We start from the raw sequence: 9,949 nt of genomic DNA, 5'->3' as shown, positions 1-9,949 counted from the left end.
ATGGGGAGATTATCCTGGATTATCCAAAAGGGCCTAATCTCACCACAGGAGCCCTTCAAAAACAGGTCGTTTTCTCTGGCTTACAGCAGAGGGAAGCAGGAGATCTGAAGCACAAGAAGGATTTGACACACCATTGTCTGCTTAGAGATGGAGGGAACCAAAGACGGAGGGAACCATCCACAGGCAGCCTCTAGGATCTGAGAGCAGCCCTGACAACATACTGCGAGGACACAGCTCAGTCCTGCCACCATAGGAGCTGGATTCTGCCACTCACCCGGATGAGCTTGGCAGCTGCTTCTTCCCCAGAGCCTCCAGGTAAGATCCCAGGCCCACTGACACCTTGATTTTAGCCTTGTGAGACCCTAAGCAGAGAACTCGCCTGATCCATGCCACACGTGTTACCTGTGGAAACCGTGAAACGATAAATACGTGCTGATTTAAGCTGCCAAGTTTGTGGCAATTTGTTATGCAGCACTAGAAAGCTGATACACAGGTATTTAAGTCATTAGCGTATTGAATCTGTTGTGCATAAGGTAATTCTTGGTATTATCCAACCTATGGGGGAGGGGGAGGAATCATTTCTGGCCCAGCCACAACCACATGTACCTCTGAGGTGCAAATTAAAATAAGCACCAGCAAAGTCGCAAGGCAGAAAATTCTAACTCTAGTGTAGCAAAGATTAATTGCAACATAGAGGCAAGAACAGACAGCCTGCAGTGTCACAGCAACATGGAGGCACATCCTGTTAAGATGAGGCGATGCTCAGAGTGAAGGGCTTGGACACTGGAGCTGCCCACTCAGTCCCTGCACTTTAGATAAGGCAGAACATTCAGTTTCCAGGCTCTCTGTGGGGAAACAGCAGGCAAGCACAGTCAGGGAACGGCAGGTAGTGGCTCTGAATTAAACGGAAATAAATTATTATGAAAAAGGGTTTGATGTCACAGACATTCTTGGAGGCTTTAGAGGCAGACAGACTGGCTCCAACACTCTGTGATGCTAGCTGTGTTTCAGAATTCTAATACATTAACTGTGTGTGAGAGTGTGTGTGCGTGTGTGTGTGTGTACGCGCACGCACCCGTGTGTGTGCAGGTACCATACCGCCTCGATAAACAATCCTGACAAATCTTTACAGACCACTGGGTTTAACATCTGCCTGCATGATTTTCTGTACTAAGACAGCTGGATCAGCTTGCCTGATCCCTCTAACCCTAGAGCCGAGCAGGGCGCAGGGAACATACGCATTTTCTGACTTTTATACCAGCTCCCTGTACGCAGCAGCTTCTAGCCCCAGTGTACTGCTGACGTCCTGCCCTCATGATCACTACTGGCCTTTCTAACAATCTCACAGATCCTGAAATGTCCTCACGGTGGGAGCCTTTTCATATCCCCTAGGCTTTGCAAATAAAACGGGACTGAAGCATAAAAATCATTTTACAAAATTTAACTGCAGAAATTAATTAGTGAAAACAAGGCTGGTAATATGATTGTTTAATTGTTTGGTTGAAAATCACAACTATTCAAGATGAAGGAATCACATCTGTGAGCCCCCAAACAGTGGAATTTTCAGATAGAGGCCTTCGTGGTCACAGTCACAAGGACTCAGTTCCCCTGATCTGACTCCTGATCCTGTTGCCTCTATTTTTCATCACCCAAATCTTTGTCTCCTCTTCCTCTTTTTCTCTCTTCTACTGTAAACGGACTCCGTGGATTCTTCTAATCCAGAAGTTACATTCCTTTTCTGGTTTGTTTTCCTGTGAAATCCTTAAGGCCTGGGACCACGTTTTCTTTGCCATTTGCTTAACCTTTGTGACGTGCGCGGCGTGAAACGTGGGAGGCATTGCTGAAGGTTTGTTGAATGCATTTCTTTCACACTGAATCTCTGACAGTAAAAACATCCACTTGCAACCTGGGAGTAGTACAGTAGTACATGCATTCTATACAGGTAGCATATGTGTGGTTTTTGAGTATCATGCAAACTTTCTACAACCTGCGAGGTGCTGGAGGACGAGATCTGGTTCATTCATCCATGTGCCTCTACACAGTTCCTGGCACCGTTTTTAGCCCACATTACAGCTAAAAGCAACAATTCCCAGAACTTAGTCATGGATAAGCCTTTCCATCTCTGCCACCCCCAACTATAACGTTATAACTTAATATTTTCTGTAAAGGAAAGTACTACGTGTCATGAGAAAAAACCCTAAAAATAAATAGAATGATCACAGCAACGGTATGGAATTTCAAAATTCACATTGGTGACTCTCAAAAACACAAGAATTTTTTTTCAAAAACGTTAAAAAAATGTGCAGACAATGGATCGTGACAGCAGTTCTCCTAAATCCCAGCTCTGCCACTTCCTAGCTCTGTGTGTGAGCAAGGTATCTATCCTCCTGGGCCTTAACGTCCTCATCTGTGAAACTGGACTAACGGTACTGGCGCCACAGGGATTTTATGACAGTTGTCAGTGAGATATGTAAATACCTGACACATGGTAGGCCCTCAAAGAGATTTTCTCATCTCTTCTGATGTGTAGTTAGGAAAAATCAACAACAGAAAATAGGATTCCTTTACAAGAATTTTGGGAATTACACACATCAGAAAGTTCATTCAAAGCAATAAACCAAGGATACTTCCTCTGAGATGTAGGCTGGTACTAAAAGCTATTTGATCCAAGTTAACGTGAAGTTTAGAAACTAAGAGTCTAATTGGTGTCCTCTCCAAGGAGATCTGGTATTTTGGGAAAACTGCTAACAAAACCACTGATTTCCAAATGTGCCATGAAATAAATACCCGAGGAGAAGATGGGGGGGACAAGTAAAGGAAAAGCCGCCTGTTCTGGGAAGATGCACTAATGGTGGATTACATTGGGGGTACTGGAAGAATGTGGCCATTTTCCAGATCCCAATTTTGATTCCAAACCTCACTTGTTGTCTTTCTCAAAGGAGCCTGTGAAACGTGCAGAACAGCTTGGTAACCCTGAGAAATCTGTATTGCTTCTGAGGGAACTCGTCTCACGATGGCTGGGCCTGTGGGTGCACAACAGATTGATCAGTAAACTCCTTATCTTCCCTCCTGGGGCAGTTTGATGTTTCTGTGGAAGGAAAGGGCATCCTGCCAAGAACAGGATTCTCACACAAGGAAACCAGCTCTGCAACAAACGACCCTCCCCAGGATCCACAATCCTCAAACGTCATGAAGGAGTGTAAGTAACAATTACTTTGTTCCTTCAGGAGGACTCAAAACAGTCACCCTCCATCTGTCACAGCAGGAATCAGTGTTGAATATACCAACATTTGGCCAAAGGAGCTGGAGCGAGATCTCTGGGATGAAGAGCTTCTGCAAGAGTTAGGAGATGGGATGAAAGCTTGGAGAGCTGGATCAGTGAAAAAGGGAAGGGAACCAGACAGGACTTGTGGCGAGCAAATGAAGCGGGGGTCTGCCTATGCTGCTCTCTTTCTGCGGTGTTCTCATCAGTGGGCCCTGAGTTTCCCTCTCATCTGGGCAATCTACTGCCAGATCGTGGGCAACTTACAGAATGTCTGTGATCTCAACATTCCCCCTTGTGAAATGGGAATGATAATATTTCCTCTGAAGGGTTTTTATTAGGATTCAACGACAGAAGATCAGTGAAGAGCCTAGCTCGGTGCCCCTCACTGCGTGTACTGTTACTTCACATTAATCTCAACTTTCATTTCAACTACCTTCATTACGGTCTTTTGCATTCACCATGTTTAATTACATAATTATCTTTTATCCTCAAAGATACAATATGATTTGATGAAAATATATTATGTAAATCAGCACATGTTCTGCACAGATAAAGCGAAGTCTATTTAGGTGATGAAGGCTTGAGGTCTGGAAACGCCACGCTAAGTCATGCTGTGTAGTGAGTACACTGCTAGCCTAGGAGGGATCCACAGAAAATGAGTCAGACATCTGGCCGCGCTGACTAGCAGAGTTTGCATGGCAGCTGATACAGACATGGTGCTCACCCAGATGGCACCTACTGGAATAACTGCAGTTTGGAAACAGAATGTTTTCCCTGTTAGTATCACTTTCACAAATTAATTAATTAATGAATCAATTCAATGAGTACTCAGTAGTGCCGTTCCCATTGTATCAGAAAGTGTTCTGGACCGTGGACTGATAAAGACCAATGAAACATGGCCCTTACCCTCAAGGGTATCACAATGTACCAAGGGAGGCAGACACATTCGTTACATCAACAGATATCCTCTGCATGACTACAATGTGTGCTCAGCAAAGTTCTGGGCTGCTGGAGATTGACCAGTGAGCAAGTGACAAAGATCCCTAAGATCAAGGACCCTACAGCTGGGAGCTCTGGGGGAGAACAGAGATAAGCAACAAACACAACAAAGAAGTAAATAACAGAGTCTGTTAGGTGATAAGTGTTATAACAGAAGGGCAATTTAGGCCAAAGCAAAGGGGATCAGGGATGGGGTGGAGGGTGGGAAAGATGGGTGTATGTAGCAATACACTGCCCTGCTGCCTGAGGAGGGGAGAACAGCAAGGCCTGCCTGGGAATGAGAGAGTCAGCCAGGCAGACGTGGGTGAGGAGCATCCAGGCAAAGGGAAGAGCTAGAGCAAAGACTCTGAGGACGGAGCCTGGCTGACAAGACCCAGAAACTGCAGAGTCCTGCAGCTGAGTGACTGAAGGCACGCTGGTGGGGTAAAGTCAGAGAAGAAACAGGGCCACATCTTGTAGGGCCTCGTACATCTTTCTGAGGGTTTAGCATTGACTCTGAGGCATGAATGGAACAGCACGAGGAAAGGTTTAGGTGCTGAATTAGAGGTTTGTACAGAGGACAGTATCAGTGAAAATGGGGGGATACAGCACTCAGGGGACCAGAGGGAGTGATCAAAGAAGGAGGAGAAATAAAGGAGCACCGCCTCCTTGAGAGAGGGGAAACGCTCACCTGGACTTGACCTCCATTGACCGCTATGCTCACACCCGAGATTGTGCACACGTGTGCCGTTACTCACACAATCACAACCTTAAAAGGCCCGTATTCATCCCCATAGTTCACCAATAATCAAAGGAAGAAAAATGGGCAGGTATTTTTTGTTCCGATCACTTTGTATTTGAGAGGTTTCTACTGAATTACCTACTATATTCCCACTCCGAAGCCATTTCTGTGCTTGAGGGAAAAACTGATTATCCAAGAAACATGATGAAGCCTCCCCACGTGAAAAGCTATGCGCGGGGTTGCCTCTGTTCACTCGTCTTTCATTTTGTATTTGTAATAAACAATGGTTACGTGCAGTGAGAACCATCCTTTATGATCCACATAGGCTCTGTCACACTCTTTCATTCAATCAGTGTATCTTGACTCCCTACTGGGTGCAAAGTTCAGCTCACTGGGCTGACTCAGGGGGAACAGGTATGTATCGGGCTGGACCCTAGCCTTTGAATTTCTTACAGACATGCAGACAGACCATCACAGCACTCCTTGATTAGTGCCATGACAGAATTAAAGTCAAGGGAGCCTGGTGAAAAGGAGGAGGGGAATTTAATCACAGTGAAAGGGGTGGGTGAGTACACATGGTCAGGAAAGCCTGGGGGGGAGGGTTGAAGTTAATGAGGCAGGTACTTTTATTATCCCCATTTTATAGATGAGTAACTTCAAGGTCCAAGATATTCACTTGCTTAAGGCCGCACAGCTACTGAGAGAGCCAGATTTAAATTCTAGGGCATTTGGTTTACAGAACAGAACTTTTTCCCACTCATTGACTACTACTAACATTACATTTCCTGACTCTGCTTCCCTTTAGTACATCTAGAAATCCTCTCAGGTATGTGTGGTCACTCTCCTGAAAGCTGGGTCCAGCTGTGAATACCATAAGGCTCTGAGAAGGTCTGTAACATTCTCTGTCTGAGGTGGCAGCTGCCCTGGAGAGCTCCTCCCTCTTAGAATTGCATTCCACTTAGAATTAACGACAAGAGAGGCAGCTCTACGTTTCATGCCCATCTCACCAAGAAAGGCGCCCAACTTCCCAGCACGATGCTTCTAATGTTGCTGTCACTTTCCAATCTGCCTGCTCTTTCCTAACTCAGAAAACATGCAGAAATATGTATCCCAGACTTGTTGCTCTCAGAGCAGATCCTCTCAGTTTTAGAACATTACATAGAAGCTATGCTCTCCTGAGTGCCCAGATCGCCCAGGAAGAAAAAAAATGAGAGCAGAGGCTGTAACAAAATGAATGACATGTACTGTGTGTGCATCTCAGCAACTCTCAACACACGGGAAATCTGTCATAGTGAAGGGAAGATCACCTTTGGAGGCAGACAGACCAAGGTGTGACTCAGCTCCATCGCTTGCTGCCTCACTTCCTTAAGCCCATCTCAGCCTGTTTCTTAATCTGTTGAAAGGAGATTCTGAGACTCATTTTTCAATTTTGCTGGTAAATAAATATTACATGCATAAAGCAGACCATCGACAAATCAAAATCAATGCCCAGAATGATGACAAACTAGAACATCATCCAAAAATGCCACAACAGAATGTAAACTCGTGGAGCCGCTATGGAAAACAGTATGGAGGTTCCTCAAAAGACTAAAAATGGAGTTGCCATATGATCCTGCAATCCCACTCCTGGGCATATATTCGGAGAAAACCGTAACTTGAAAAGATAGATGCACCCCGATGTTCATTGCAGCACTATTTACAACAGCCAAGACATGGAAACAACCTAAATTTCCATCGACAGATGACTGGATAAAGAAGAGGTGGTACATATATATATGCCATGGAATATTACTCAGCCATAAAAAAGAACGAAATAATGCCATTTGCAGCAACATGGATGGACCTAGAGATTATCATACTAAGTGAAGTAAGTCAGAAACAGAATGACAAAGACCATATGATATCACTCATATGTGGAATCTAAAATATGACGTGAACGAACTTATCTACAAAACAGAAAAGGACTCACAGACATAGAGAACAGACTTGTGGTCGGCGAGGGGGTTGGGGGAGGGATGGATTGGGGGTCTGGGACTAGCAGATGCAAAGTACAACATATAGGATGGATAAACAGCAAGGTTCTACTGTACAGCACAGGGAACTATATTCAAGATCCTGGGATAAACCATAATGGAAAAGAACATGAAAAAGAATGTATACACATGTATAACTGAATCACTTTGCTATACAGTAGAAATGAACACAACACTGTAAATCAACTATACTTCAATATCATACAATGTTTAAAATGCCACAACAAACCATAGCTCTTGATAAAAATAATCCTTCTGACAAGACATGGTGACTTTGTGAGAGCACAGCGATAGAGACATGAAGACTTGAATTCAAATACAAATTCCACTCTAACCCTTCTCTTCTATGAAATGGAAATAACTGCCTCCTTAGGATTTAATGGGCTGTCGTTAAAGAGGATACAGGGCTCAACACAGGGCCTGGCACAAAGACTGACATGGATAAATATAACGTATCTTAACTTCATCCCTTACCTTCTGACTCCAGGGAAATTCAACGTCAACCTCTTCCAGAAGAGGTGACATCTCTACGAGGAAACATACTCTCTCCATTTTTGGTTGGATTTTGATGGATGGCAGTTAATGGTTGTGTCAGCTAGCTCTTGATGCATAAGAAACTACCCCCAAAGTTAGTGACTTTAAACAACTGATTCTTTTGCTCATAATTCTGCAGCTCAACGACTTCAGCTAGGCTCAGCTGAGTGGTCCTTCTGCTGTTCTCAGAAGGCTTACTTTTGCATCCGTGGTCAGTGCTCTGTCAGCTAATTGGCTCTGCTGGGGCCTGGATGGTCTAGGATGGTCTCACCCACATTTCTGGCAACTGATTGACTGCCAGCTGGGGGGAAGGCGATGCATGGACTGTGGATCTCTCATCATTCCCCTAGCCCAGGCTTCTGCACATTGTTGTCATCTTCTTTCAAGAGCAGCAAGAGAGGGCAAACCCCAGGGCACAAGCACTTTTCAGTTCTCTGCTTGCTTCACACTTGCTGTTGTCCCATGGGACAAAGCACGCCCCATCCCCAAGGCCAAGGACAATGTGGGAGGCGTGCACGTATCACAGCTGTTGCTCTAACAGTCTACTGCGGCAGTGGCTCATGAGACAACCCTGTTCATCAGCTCAGAAACACTGAACTATAGATAAACCAGACAGTGGAGTGCTAGTCTCTCAAAAAAGATTTCTACTCTTCTTTGGAAAAAGTCAAAACTCTCTTGCCCTATTGTTTTAACAGGTGGAAAATAAAATTATTTTATGAAATTCAGGAAAAAACTAATTGGAAAATTTCCTTGGCATTGTACTAAACCTGCAACTTGTGGATCTCTTTATCCGGAAACATGCTATGACTTTGCCAGTAGGAATTCAGCCTCTGCCTCCTTCCGTATTATAACCGAGCTTCTCCTCTCCCTGCCAATAAATATGCCCCATTCCCAGCACAGGCATATTGCGTAGGCATAATCTGATGTGGGAGTGATGGAACAGACTATAAAACGGCACCCCTGGTGAGACAAGGAGATAGACCCTGGTAACTGTGAAGTAGGCTTGTGATGTGGCTGGGGCCTGTTTGGTCCACACCTCCCTGCAGACACCAGCCCGATCTCCCGGCTTTGCTGAAGTTCCTCTTCATCTATTCAAATATCTTTGAAAGTTGACTACAAGTTTTATCATTTTCTATTACAATGCCTAACCATTTTTTAGGATCCCTTGGTATTTTATGTACTTTGTAGCGGTTGATATTGCTACTGTGATGTCACCATTTCCCCATTATATTTTCTACAGAATTATTGCAGGCATACGTGAAAGCTCTTGGGATTCTCAATGTTAATATTTATTCATTTCTACCATTTAAAGAAATTTATTTTTACATCGTTTCTTAGGTGCTTCCCAAGAACATATTCCTACCATCTGCAAAGAGTGACAATTTTGTCTTCTTTACCAAAATGGTAGGCTTTTTTCTCTTTACAATCTCATCACGTGGGAAGGAAAATCTAAAATGATATGTAATAATATGGGTGATAATTGGTATATTTGCCTAGATCCTGATTATACTGGATTTTGTTTCTAGTCGTTTCACATCACTTGTGGATTTCTCAGTATGGACACCCTGAGGATTACAGCCTGCTGAAATCGATTTTCCTAGTGGTTTTCGTTTGTTTGTTTGTCTGTTTGGTCTTGTTTTCTTTTGTTTCTGGCCACACCTCGCAGCATGGGGAAGTTCCCCATCCAGAGATCGAACCCATGCCTCCTGCATTGAAGCACAGAGTCTTATGCATGGACCACCAGGGAAGTCCTCCTAGTTTGTTGTTTTTAATTTTTAATGGAGTATAGTTTTTTTAATTTATTTATTTATTTTCATTTATTGGCTGCGTTGGGTCTTCGTTGCTATGCACGGGCTTTCTGGAGTTGTGGAGAGCGGGGGCTACTCTTCATTGCAGTGTGCAGCCTTCTTATGGCCACAGCTTCTCTTGTTGCGGAGCTTGGGCTCTAGGTGCACGGGGAGGTTCAGTAGTTGTGGCGTGTGGGCTCAGTAGTTGTAGCTTGCAGGCTCTAGAGTGCAGGCTCAGTAGTTGTGGCGCACGAGCTTCGTTGCTCCACTGTATGTGGGATCTTCCCGTACCAGGGTCCGAACCCGTGTCCCCTGCATTGGCAGGTGGATTCTTAACCACTGCGCCACCTAGTTTGTTTTTAATCACGGTATGTTGCATTCCTCCAAATGTTCCTTGATCACCCACATATGGTTAAAATATGATCACTAGCAGTAGGATCCCTGTTGGTTGAGGTCATTGTCTTTACATCTCCATCTTATTTTCCTTACAGAGTTTTGTTATATTATGCCCATACATTTTTGTCATAGTATGCTCTAGATATTGAGGGTAGTCAAACATTCATTTTTATGAGCTATTTGGGTATACACGGAGTGGAACAGATGCTGGGAA

The sequence above is a fragment of the Hippopotamus amphibius genome, chromosome X (genome assembly GCF_030028045.1).
Source record: "Hippopotamus amphibius kiboko isolate mHipAmp2 chromosome X, mHipAmp2.hap2, whole genome shotgun sequence".
Lineage (NCBI taxonomy): Eukaryota > Metazoa > Chordata > Mammalia > Artiodactyla > Hippopotamidae > Hippopotamus > Hippopotamus amphibius.
Note: the sequence above shows the minus strand (reverse complement) of the source record.